The sequence below is a fragment of the Anolis sagrei genome, chromosome 11, assembly GCF_037176765.1.
Source record: "Anolis sagrei isolate rAnoSag1 chromosome 11, rAnoSag1.mat, whole genome shotgun sequence".
Lineage (NCBI taxonomy): Eukaryota > Metazoa > Chordata > Lepidosauria > Squamata > Dactyloidae > Anolis > Anolis sagrei.
In genome coordinates this window covers 6,281,970-6,294,885 of record NC_090031.1, presented here as the reverse complement: position 1 = coordinate 6,294,885, position 12,916 = coordinate 6,281,970, and the positions used below count along the sequence as shown (strand labels likewise).

Sequence of the window (12,916 nt, the reverse complement as noted above, 5' to 3'; positions counted from 1 at the left end):
CATGACTTGTAGGTTTTCTTCTGAATGAGCACAGATTACATTAGCATCAGCATATTGGAGTTCTATTACAGAGGGATTGGCTGGTGCCTGCTGATCGAGCACTTTGGTTTCCTCCATGTTCAGTGAGAGGCCAAGCTTTTCGTATGCTTCTGCAAAGGTGTTTAGCATGGCTTGTAGGTCTTCTTCTGAATGAGCACAGATTACATTATCATCAGCATATTGGAGTTCTATTACAGATGTTGTTGTGACCTTGGTTTTGTCGAGGGATTGGCAGGTGCCTGTTGAAAGAGCACTTTGGTTTTCTCAACATTCAGTGAGAGACCAAGTTTTTCATATGCTTCTGCAAATGTGTTTAGCATGGCTTGTAGGTCTTCTTCTGAATGAGCACAGATTACATTATTGTCAGCATATTGGAGTTCTATAACAGCTGTTGTTGTGACCTTGGTTTTGGCTTTCGGTCTGCTGAGGTTAAATAGCTTGCCATCTGTCCGATAGATGATTTCCATTCTGGTGGGAAGCTTCCCATCAACAAGTTGAAGTTTCATAGTGACGAAGATGAAAAGTATAACAAAGGGGTGACGGTGTCTCAATAGACCTCTAATTCCGAGAATACGAAGGCTACATATACAAGCAAATTAAGATGCTGGTCTCAAAGCTTTAGTCTGGAAAAAAAATACAAAACCCCACACATGAAAGGAGATGCATTCAAAGTGCTGGAAACCAGAATGCGGATTTTAAAAAAGCATAAATAAAGCCCCTTGTTATTTTTAGCATTTAATAGCAGCTGATGGCTGGTGGTTCGATGCCAACAACAGAGCCCAATTAACACTGTGAGAACAAGGCTGGGCCCAGCTCGATCCCCAGCCGTCCTTTGTGCATATTTTCCAAGAAATAGGGAGCAATTAATTCTATTCATCTTTGAAGGTGGCACTTTCCACTTGTTGTTGTTGTTGTTGGCTTTGACAGCCCTTATCTGTTGTTTTTGGACAAGCGGTACAAAATAAACGGGTCGAGGGGGAAATGGGGGAGAACTGAAATCCAACCACAAACTAAAAAGCTGCAGGTTCACTAATTTCACTGATCCCTAACCCATCTAAAACACAGACATGTGTTTTTCACCTTAAGAACAGACAAGCATCCCGAGCTCTGAGGATGACCTGGGAAGGAATCCCACTGGCGCATTGCAGTGCACCCAAATACCTGGGAGTCACTCTGGACCGTGCTCTGACCTACAAGAAGCACTGCCTGAACATCAAGCAAAAAGTAGGTGCTAGAAACAATATCATACGAAAGCTGACTGGCACAACCTGAGGATCACAACCAGACACAGTGAAGACATCTGCCCTTGCACTATGCTATTCTGCTGCTGAGTATGCATGCCCAGTGTGGAACACATCTCACCACGCTAAAACAGTGGATGGGGCCTTCGGAAAGTCTTCTTCTTCCTGACCCGTTTCCTTTCAAGCCTTTCCATTAAAGACATTCATCCAAGATCTCCCCCATTGTGCTCCTGCCTGACCGCAAGAGGAAAACTCGGATTAAGTAGTATCGCTCACATCGATGCTTATCTCAGATCAATCACGACACAATAGATTGGCTTTTCTTGAAGGCCGGTTCGGACTCGTTAAGCCCCCTGGACATTTCCTGTAATTCCATAATCCATTCAAGAATGCACTGTATTCCCTTGTCCCACCTCCCTCCCTCCTGATTTGTCGACGCGCCAAAGCGACAGAAGCCCTGTAATTGTCCCTGGCGCTCAAGGGGCAGACAAGCCTCCTCCCAGCTGTTGAGGCACCAGCCAATCACCTTCAAGCCAGGCTGGGGGGGTGGGGGTGGGGCGAGATTCAAACCACACGTTCTGTTTTTTTTCTATAAAAATGGCATTTATTTGTGTACATGTATGCTTAGCTTGGCGAATGATTGCCGCTTTGCATCCTTTTCAGCTGAATCGCTAATAAATCATCTCGGTGGCAATTTCTTCAACTTTGGTGAGATTCTTTTTGGGAACTTAGGGAAAATAAATTGCTTAAAATTAGGCTTCTCTTTACTCACCAACGTAGCGATCCCTCTTTGGTGACGCTGCAGGGTCTCTCCTCCTGGGGTAGACCCATCTAAAGTTCCTATCGACTTCAATACCACTGGAGAAATTACACTGCTTAGCCGGTATTGCACCACCTGACATCCACCGGGAAGTAGCAACCAATAGTGAAAGGACCAAGGCAGTGACATCTCCAGCTCATCCCTTGTTTGGGTATCAGCCAGCACGTCAACGACTTAAATCAAGAAATAGTTTTCTAAGATCTACAGAGACACTCGCTGGAACACCCCAGCAAGCGAGAGTCCAAAAGTGGCAGGCCCAAACCTAGAACCTCAATCAATGGCTTATACCAAATGAGAGACTCCCCCCTGGGCACACAGAGGACTGGGCGACTTGGAAGGCGCTGAACAGACTGCACTCTGGCACCACAAGATGCAGAGCCAACCTCAAGAAATGGGGCCACAAATTGGAATCCATGACATGCGAGTGTGGAGAAGAGCAAACTACAGACATCTGCTGCGATGCAACCTGAGCCCAGCCACATGTACAATGGAGGACCTCCTTGCGGCAACACCAGAAGCACTCCAAGGGGCCAGATACTGGTCAAAGGACATTTTAAAAGCTTGCAAACTTTGTGTTTTGTTTGTTAAAAAATGCAACGCAACTGTTTGGTCTGCTCCTGACACGATAAATAATACTAACTTCATTTATGGAGCAGCTTTCCAAAAAGCAAACGTAAGTGTAAAAGCCATGATTTGGGAAAGGAAACACAACTCTTCTTTTCTTGAAAACAGCTCTAAGGGACATCAGTCCCGATATCTGTGCTCCCAGACAGGAGTACCAGCCAGCAGTAATTCCTCTTTCTCCACCACTACTGCATTATTCTGCAGTGAAGAGAGAGAATGTGCTTTTAATACGGAAGCTCTGGAAAAGGCAGGTGATCAGACACGAAGCACTCGACACTTTTAAAAACCATTCCAACATTTGCCGTTTGTTTAATCGCTTGGATTTCACGTTGGTGTCATTTCAACCCCGGGGAATGAGGGATCTTTTTTGGTGTGGAAAAGACTGAAACAGGAAGAACTGATGCTACACGAACCGGAATGGAACTGCACTGCAGATACAGGATGGAAGAAATGGGACAGTTTCGTAAGAATGAGGCCGGTTCCTGTAAAGCAGCGTTTCTCAACCTGGAGGGTCGCGAGTGGGTTCCAGAGGGGTCACCAAAGACCATCGGAAAATATATTTTTCTGACTAGCCGTCCACTGGCACGCATTGCTGTGGCCCACATGGGGGTTCTGTGTGGGAAGTTTGGCCCAATTCTATCATTGGTGGGGTTCAGAATGCTCTGTGATTGTAGATGAACTATAAATCCCAGCAACTACAACTCCCAAATGTCAAGATTCTATTTTCCCCAAACCTCACCAGTGTTCACATCTGGGCATATTGAGTATTCGTGCCAAGTTTGGTCCAGATCCATCATTGTTTGAGTCCACAGTCCTCTCTGGATGTAGGTGAACTACAACTCCAAAACTCAAGGCCAATGCCCACCTAACACTTCCAGTATTTTCTGTTGGTTGTGGGAGTTTTGTGTGCCAAGTCTGGTTCAATTCTATCATTGGTGGAGTTCAGAATGCTCTTTGATTGTAAGTGAACTATAACTCCCAGCAACTACAACTCCCAAATGTCAAGGTCTGTTTTCCCCCAAACTCCACCAGTGTTCAAGTCTGGATGTAGGTGAACTACAACTCCAAAACTCAAGGCCAGTACCCACCAAACCCTTCCAGTACTTTCTGTTGGTTGTGGGAGTTTTGTGTGCCAAGTCTGGTTCAATTCCATCATTGGTGGAGTTCAGAACGCTCTCTGATTGTAGGTGAACTATAAATCCCAGCAACTACAACTCCCAAATTTCAAGTTCTATTTTCCCCAAACTCCACCACTGTTCACATTTGGGCATACTGAGTATTTGTGCCAAGTTTGGTCCAAATCCTTTGTCGTTTCTCTCCTAAATCACTGTCGATTCCTCCTAAACTTGGATTTCTGTGTGCCAAGTTTGGTCCAGGCCTCTCATTCGTGAGGGTCTCAGTGGGTCTGTGTAAGTCAGAGCTGAAGCGCTTGAAGGTACTGCAAATCCCATCATCTGTTGTCCATACTCCCCCAAACATATTGCTTTTGTGGTTAATCACTATGATTTAATTAAGTTCAATGTGCAACAATGAAAACACATCATGCATATCAAATATTTACATTACAACTCATAATGGTTGCAAAATTACAGTTATGGAGTAGCAACAAAAATAATGTCATGGTTGGGGGGGTCACCACAACATGAGGAACTGTATTAAAGGGTCGCGGCATTAGGAAGGTTGAGAAGCAGTGCTCAAAAAGAGAGCCGGACCGCAGTGTTGTTGTTCTTTCTCCAAAAGAGAGTGACCAAGGGGAAGATCTTTGCATTTGTGTCGGCTGACAGCCTTTCACCCCTGGCGGGGCCGAAAAGAGACAGTTGGCCGGAAGGATATAATTACGGGCACCATTCCTTTTATTCCACATGAATGTTATACGATCTGCTTTCAAGCTGGGCTCCTCCTGCACTTGCTCTCTCTCTCTCTCTCAAAGTCATAAATTGCTCCTGTTTATGCCAACGAAATATGGATCCAATATACTACACCAAAGAATAAAACAGGTCTAGGTTTACGTAAACGTATCAAAGGCCCTTGACAGGTTCTTAAGGACCCAATGTTTGGATGACAAGAGGAAAGAAAATGGATTACCTTGGTGTTTTATGGCAATTTTTTTCCAAAGTAGATAAGCACAAGGAACGTATGCCATCTGAAGACATTCGGTAAATTTGTAAACATCCTGCGGCTTCTATACGATGACATGATGGCAACAGTCTTGAACAATAATGGCTCCCAAAGTGACCCATTTAAGGTGGAATCAGGTGCAAAAAAAGGGATACCCAATCTTATTCTCCATCTTCATTGCTATGATACTGCACCTTGTTGATGGGAAGCTTCCCACCGGTGTGGAAATCTTCTATTGGACAGACAGCAAGATATTCAACTTCAACAGACTGAAAGCCAAAACCAAGGTCACAGCAATATCTGTTATAGAACTCCAATACGCTGATGATAATGTAGTCTGTGCTCATTCAGAAGAATGCCTACAAGCCAAGCTAAACACCTTTGCAGAAGCATACGAAAAGCTTGGCCTCTCACTGAACATTGAGGAAACCAAAGTGCTCTTTCAACAGGGCACCAGCCAATCCCTTTACAAAACCAAGGTCACAACAACATCTGTTATAGAACTCCAATATGCTGACGATAATGTAGTCTGTGCTCATTCAGAAGAATGCCTACAAGCCACGCTAAACACCTTTGCAGGAGCATAGAAAAAGTTTGGCCTCTCACTGAACATTGAGGAAACCAAAGTGCTCTTTCAACAGGCACCAGCCAATCCCTCTGTTATAGAACTCCAATATGCTGATGATAATGTAGTCTGTGGTCATTCAGAAGAATGCCTACAAACCACGCTAAACACCTTTGCAGAAGCATACGAAAAGCTTGGCCTCTCACTGAACATTGAGGAAACCACAGTGCTCTTTCAACAGGCATCAGCCAATCCCTCTGTTATAGAACTCCAATACGCTGATGATAATGTAGTCTGTGGTCATTCAGAAGAATGCCTACAAGCCACACTAAACACCTTTGCAGAAGAATACAAAAAGCTTGGCCTCTCACTGAACATTGAGAAAAACAAAGTGCTCTTTCAACAGGCACCAGCCAATCCCTCTACAAAACCAAGGTCACAACAACATCTGTTATAGAACTCCAATATGCTGATGATAATGTAATCTGTGCTCGTTCAGAAGAAGATCTACAAACCACGCTAAACACCTTTGCAGAAACATACGAGAAGCTAGGCCTCTCACTGAACATCGAGAAAAACGAAGTGCTCTTCAGGCAATCCCTCTGCAATGTCCGAAATACAGCTTAATGGTGTAACATTAGAAAATGTTGACCATTTCCGCTACCTTGACAGCACCTCTTCACAAAAGTCAGCATTGACACTGAAATACAACACCATCTGAGCTCTGCGAGTGCAGCATTTTGCCAATTGAAGCAGAGAGTGCTTGAGGATCAGGACATCCGGAGGGAGACCAAGGTGCTTATTTACAAAACGATTGTCCTCCCAGCTTGGTTATACACCTGAGAAATGTGGACTATCTACAGATGTCACTCTTAACTTTGGGAACAATTCCATCAGCCTTGCCTCCGAAAAATCCTGAAAATCTCTTAGGAAGATAGGCGGACAAATGTCAATGTGCTGGAAGAAGAAGCGAAGACCAGAAGCATTGGAGCAATGATCCTCTGCCATCAACTCTACTGGACTGATGGCCATATTGTCCGAATCCCCAAAGATCACCATCTTCCAAAGAAGTTACTCTACTCTGAACTCTCAATGGAAAACAGAATGTTTGTGGACAGGAAAAGAGATTTTAACGTGGGCTTAAAGCTAATCTTTAAAACTGTGGCATAGACATTGAGAGAGAACTGGGAAACCCTGCCCTTCAAGCATTGGAACTGGAGGTCAGCTGAGACCAACAATGCTGTGGAGTTCAAAGAGGCACGAATTGAGGGCGAAAGGGAGAAACGTGTCAAGAGAGAGAAGGCAATCAGACTTGGCCACGAGTGATAGCCTATGATGATGATGATTTGGTTCTCAAATAGATTTAATTGTTTAATACCAATAGTCAGTGTGGTGTAGAGGTTTGAGCATTGAACTAGGACTTTGAATCCCTGCTCTGACATGGAAACCCACTGGGAAACCTTTTTCCTCCTATGGCAAGTCTCTTGGTCTCAGAAGAAAGCAATGGCAAAGCCTCTCTGGATGTGTCTTGCTAAGAAAAGCCATGACAGGGGTCATCCTCAGTCAGAAATGACCGGGAGGCACACAGCAACCAACCTAGAGCACGCCAGAGTCTAATTTTTACGATGCTCAGTCTTTGAGATGTGGCAAACTGACAGCTCTGAAGAACTCTAGGATGTGACTTCCTAAAACCTTGCAAAACTGAAGCCAGCTTGAGCAGACAACACCAGATCCCAGTAAATGATTTCCATGCCTAGGTGGCCAATGTTTGGACAGATAGAGACGCAGGTTTTGGGGTCAGAATGAAGACAACCATGTGAAAAGGTTGACATCCTCAACAATCTGAGTCCTACTCTAGAGGAAAAGGTAGAATATCGATAATGCATGTAGCTTGGCGTGACAAACGTGCAGCTTCCTACCAAATAACAACATCTACCAAACAACATTATCTTGGCCACGGTAGTCCACGCTCTGGTTACATCCTGTATAGACTACTGCAGCACGCTCTATGTGGGGTTGCCTTTGAAGATTGGGCCACAGCAACACGTGGCAGGAAACGGCTAGTCTATATAAATAAAAGGTAATGTTCATTTGTGGGATTAACATAACTCAAAAACCACTGGACGAATTGACACCAAATTTGGACACAAGACACCTATCAGGCCAACAAGTGACCATCACTCATAAAAACATTGGGAAACACAGCATAAGGGACTTAAAAAGCCAAAAAAAGCGAAAAGACGCTACAGCGCATGTATAAAAATGACTACCCCAGCAAACAAAACACACAATAGCATATCCACACTCTCTTTTGAACTACAGCTCCCAGCATCCCCTGGACCAGGCCCTTTTAGGAGAGGAGGATGATCCAAATGCACTGCTTCCAACTTTCTTCTCCTTGGATTTCTTTGAGAGCTTCCCAATGCCTGCATATTTCCAATTTCCTATTCCGGGACTGCATGTCCCAGCAATCTTCCAGATAGATAGTTTAGATGGACATAGATAGCTAGGTAGATAGATTGATCAGGAGGAATTCTGGGAGTTGCAGTCCAAGAATAGGTAGAGAAGGAAGAAAGGGGATAAAGAAGAAGGGAAAGAAAAGGGGGGGGGGGGGGAGAGAAGAGGAAGAGAAGGAAGAAGATAAAGAAAGGAGGAGAGAAAGAGGAAGGCTGGCCACAGCAACACGTGGCGAGTACAGCTAGTAGTAGTAGTAGTAGTAGTAACAACAACAACAACAACAACTCTGGCACAAGCCAGTCAAGGTGGTCCCAGTGGTGATCGGCACACTGGGTGCAGTGCCTAAAGACCTTGGCGTGCACTTAAACACAATCAGCGCTGACAAGATTACCATCTGCCAGCTGCAGAAGGCCACCTTACTGGGATCTGCGCACATTATCCGCAGATACATCACACAGTCCTAGGCACTTGGGAAGTGTCCGATGTGTGATCCAATACAACAGCCAGCAGAGTGTCTGCTGTGGATTCATCTTGTTGTGTTTCAAATAATAATAATAATAATAATAATAGGGATTTAATTTGGGTTGAAGTGTCCAACGTGTGATCCAATACAACAGCCAGCAGAGTGTCTGCTGTGGACTCATCTGTGTTTCTAATAATAATAATAATAATAATAATAATAATAATAATAATAATAATAAGGATTTAATTTGGGTTGAAGTCCCTGCTGAGACTTCTGACCCAATGCATAGTATTGCTGGGAAGACAAAGGGAGGAAGGCAAGACCCACTGATCAGCTCAGATCTCATTTGAGGAAGGACAAATACAGAGTAACACATCCTAATATATGCTCTCTATCCATACACAGTTTCATCCAAACAACAGCGCATCTCCATTTAAGGTGAGGACTACCTGCCCCCCGTTTTGACCTGAAAGCAAGCCTCAAGCCATACATACTTCCAACCAAACAGGGCCAGGGAGGTTGACTCTTATGGCTCGCCATTCCTCGCCCCTTCTGTAATTAATCCTGTATTTGTCCCCCAGTGCTCAGCCTTTCATGGTGGTTCGTGACCTCTTGTCAAAGCCACACGCAAAGGCCAAAGGTTGCTGACATCGCCACGGGAGAGTCCTGACACGGACTTAAAGGACAGCCGTTCAAGTGACTGGCCGGTTGGCTTCACGGCCCTTTGAAGGAAACATCGCTATCCATACTGGGAGGCACCTCTCCTCACAGGGCAAAGAGGGTAACGTTTCAAATCCAAACAGACACCCCTAGATCATAAGAATACAAATGGACGCAGAAGTGCAGGGGAAGGAAACAGCAATAGCCTTGCCTTCACATAAAATTGAATTTTGAGACCAAGCAGGGAAGTCTCCACAGTCGGCATTGCTTGATCCTCCCTGGGTTGTGTTGCCAGGTTCCCTCAATAGATTCAAACATTGAAAATATTCCCTCCGCCTACGCAAAAAAAAAAAATCCCCAAAAGAAAACCTTGGTTTGGTCATTTGATATAAGAGATGCTACTTTACTACATTATTGTATATAACAGGACTTGAGTATCTATAGATTCGGGGGGGGGGGGGGGGGATCCCAGCAGATGCCAAGGACTGACTATACAGACTGGTATTTTTTTCTCACTCTTTCTATATGTATATCTTAACCTTTTCTGATACAGATGTTTTAACACATTTCCACAAAGGTCTGGAAATTGAGGATATGCCTCATTATTTGTTTTCCTGCTCTTTGTATTCTGAGCCAAGAGCAAAAATCCTGGGGCCTATTCAGTATTTTCTACAAATTATTTATTTATTTATTTTCTATATTTGTATAGCACTCTTCTCAGCCCTGGGGCGACTCAGAGCGGTTAACATTAGCAAAATTCAATGCTCAAAAACATGATAAAACAGTTAAAAACAATTAAAAACAGTAGCATAATAAACAGTGAATATAAATCAATAAAACATCTAATTAGCGTCTCATAGTTAAAATCAAGATCCAACACGGTTTCAGGAAAGATTTCTATAAGTAACTTACAAGGTGGGTCATTCCATGCCAAATGGTCTAAAAAAAATTTTAAGTTCCCACCATCATGTTCTCCAGTTTTGTTCCAATTTTAGCTGTAGCACCAGTCAGGTGTTAAATTTAAGTTTCCCAAAATGTGAGGTCTCTATCTGCAATTGTTGCTGATCTAGGCCCCCTTATCTGAAGGGTACTCAGTCAGCGGGGAGGTATTTTACGGCACCATAAAGGAAATACTAGAAAATGCTGGTGATCAAAGGAAGGAGGAAGTCTGGGATCAAGGGCGCTTCGTCATAGAGGATGGAGCAACAGCACCCCTTGTGCTCGGAATCGAGTACAACCTCCAGGACGCCGAAGCTGGGGAAAATGAGTCGCCGATAGGCTGAGAAAGGCGTTATACAAGTATAGTAAATAAAGAGTAAATAAATAAATAAATAAATGCCGGCAGAATACCTCTATCTGTTGTCTGTCCTGTTTAACTGCATTGGATTTTTGCTGCTTATATGTTTTGCGATCCACCCTGAGTCCCCTTTGGGGTGAGAAGGGCAGAATACAAATGCTGCAAATAAATAAACTGTTTATTTTAAACGTGATTGTGTTTATTGGAATTTTATTTTGTTACTGTGTTTAAACTTTTTTTCTTTTATGTAATTTTGATTATGTTGCTTGCTGTTTATGTTTTGATTTTATTTTGCTGTAACATGTTGTCCTGGGCTTGGCCCCATGTAAGCCACTCTGAGTCCCCATTGGGGAGATGATGGCAGGGTATAAATAAAGATTATTATTATTACTCTAGACTCTTATGTGGTGCTGTGGTCATAGGTGGCTCCAGGCCTGGGGTGCAACGATGATGATATGGGACCACAGAGATCCATTTTCGATCCAGGAAACTGAAAGATTCGTTTTCTATCTGGCCCATTATGGGGGGAACTTCCCAGGCCCCCCTTCCCATCATTTTAGCCATCATCTGTCATTATATCCTTTTCCTTCTAGAGGCTGCCTTAATGTGTAACTGAAAGAAACAGAAAACAGCCTTTTTTCAACAACCACTGTTCTGTTGTGGCCGGTAAAAAAATGGCGGCAGAGCCCATGTTGTTACCGGCTTCCGAACAAGCCAAATGCAAACATCCAAAACGAATCCAGCCCAAGCCTACATTAAAACACACCAGGCTGGGCTGCCTGTATGTTACAAAGCAGGGGAAGCTAGCCAGCTCCATTTTCTGCACATCCAGTGGCAGGTTGCCAACGTTTTGGTCGTGGCCGAGCCAAGCCCAGCCCCCTTACCTCGAGCAGTCAGGAAATGCATTCCTAGAACAGCCAAGTTCCTGGAGAGCATCCGAGCGCCACGGCAATGTCGTGCTTCTTCAGCCGAGAGCCCACCGAAGGGAGGCCTTTCAAAGGGGGAAAAAGAAAAAAAAAGCATTCAAAACAGGCACAGCATGGAAACCAGCGTCTGTACTAGTGCCCAGTCTACACTTCCATGGGGCAGAGAAGGGGGATGAAATTGACACAGCCATGAATGCAAAACAGGTCCGGCTGCAAGCAAAGTCGAGTCCCCTTGACGTTGACCATTTCGTGCAGTTTAAAGCTTGTTGCGTCCAGGCAACAAATGGCCACAAGAGCACATGAAACAAACACTGAAACATCAGTGTTCTGCAGTTTGTGTGATCACCATCCAGGCCTCAAACTGACTCCAAGATTTCCTATGTAACCATCAGGACTTTGGGTTGTTGTAGGTTTTTTCGAGCTATATGGCCATGGTCCAGAGGCATTATCTCCTGATGTTTAGTCTGCATCTATGGCAAGCATCCTCAGAGGTAGTGAGGTGACAATACCTTCGACAATACATCAGGACTTTCTTCAATACCGGATTGAAACTGCACTGATTGTCTAGTGTCGATGAGGCCTAGGGTTTAAAATTCAGGAAGTCCCATCTCTCAAACTAGAAATCTGAGATGTAAAGTGCAGTTGCTTTCGTATCTTGCTGGGTGGGCTTTCAAAAGATAACATATTTATTATTAATAATAATAATAATAATAATATTTTACTGACACAAAAGCACAGTATGTCACAGCAAACGAGATCTATATGCTGGATTTCGTATCACAAAATCACAAGTCGAACACTTCCCAAGCATCTAAGAGTGTGTATATTATTATTATTATTATTATTATTATTTGAAACACAACAAGATGAGTTCACAGCAGACAAGATCACTCTGCTGGCTGTTGTATTGGATCACACGTTGGACACTTCCCAAGTATCTAGGACTGTGTGATGTATTGGCAAATAATGCATGCAGATCCCAGTAAGGTAGCCTTCTGCAGCTGGCAGATGGTAGTTTTGTCAGTGCCTATTGTGTTTAAGTGCAGGCCAAGATCTTTAGGCACTGCACCCAGTGTGCCGATCACGACTGGGACCATCTTTACTGGCTTGCGCCAGAATCGTTGCAGTTTGATCTTTAAATCCTCATGTCGTGTCAGCTTTTTTTATTATTATTATTATTATTATTATTATTATTGATTTATTATTATTATGTTTCTTTATTTCCGGCTTTTTCTCTGCATACGGAGATTCAAGGCCCTTTCACAAAGCCCATTATGTCAGGGTTTGATCCCAGATTACATGCTTTAAACTGGAATATATGAGTCCTCACTGCCGTCAACAAAGATGTTGCCCAGGGGATGCCTGGATATGTTACAATCCTGCGGGGAGGCTTCTCTCAGGACATGTTTTGGAGAGACTTATTTTGCATAGAATTATGAAAAAAATAAACCCATGTATGATTTCACAGCAATCTGGCTTCAGGAAAGGCAAAAGTTGCACATCGTAAGTTTTGAACCCGACTCAGCACATAAAAGATGGTTTTGAAAGGAAGCAGATTACAGGACCTGTCTTCATAGACTTATCAGCAGCATATGATACTATAAATCATTGCCTTATCCTGTAAAAGTTGTATAATATCACAAAGGACTACTGCCTCGCCCACTTCATAGGAAATCTGCTACAAAACAGGAGCTTTTTAGTTGAGT

General features: G+C 43.7%; 1 protein-coding gene across 6 annotated transcripts in view; it reads right to left on the bottom strand.

Annotated features, from left to right (window-relative positions):
* Window positions 1-12,916, bottom strand: part of SCAI (suppressor of cancer cell invasion) — a 78,741-nt gene that overhangs the window by 53,735 nt on the left and 12,090 nt on the right. For all 6 annotated transcript variants that reach the window (XM_060757427.2, XM_060757426.2, XM_060757429.2 and 3 more), the window contains one exon: window positions 11,169-11,275. The gene's annotated coding sequence lies outside the window, so the exon portion shown is untranslated. The remainder of the gene's footprint in view (window positions 1-11,168; window positions 11,276-12,916) is intronic.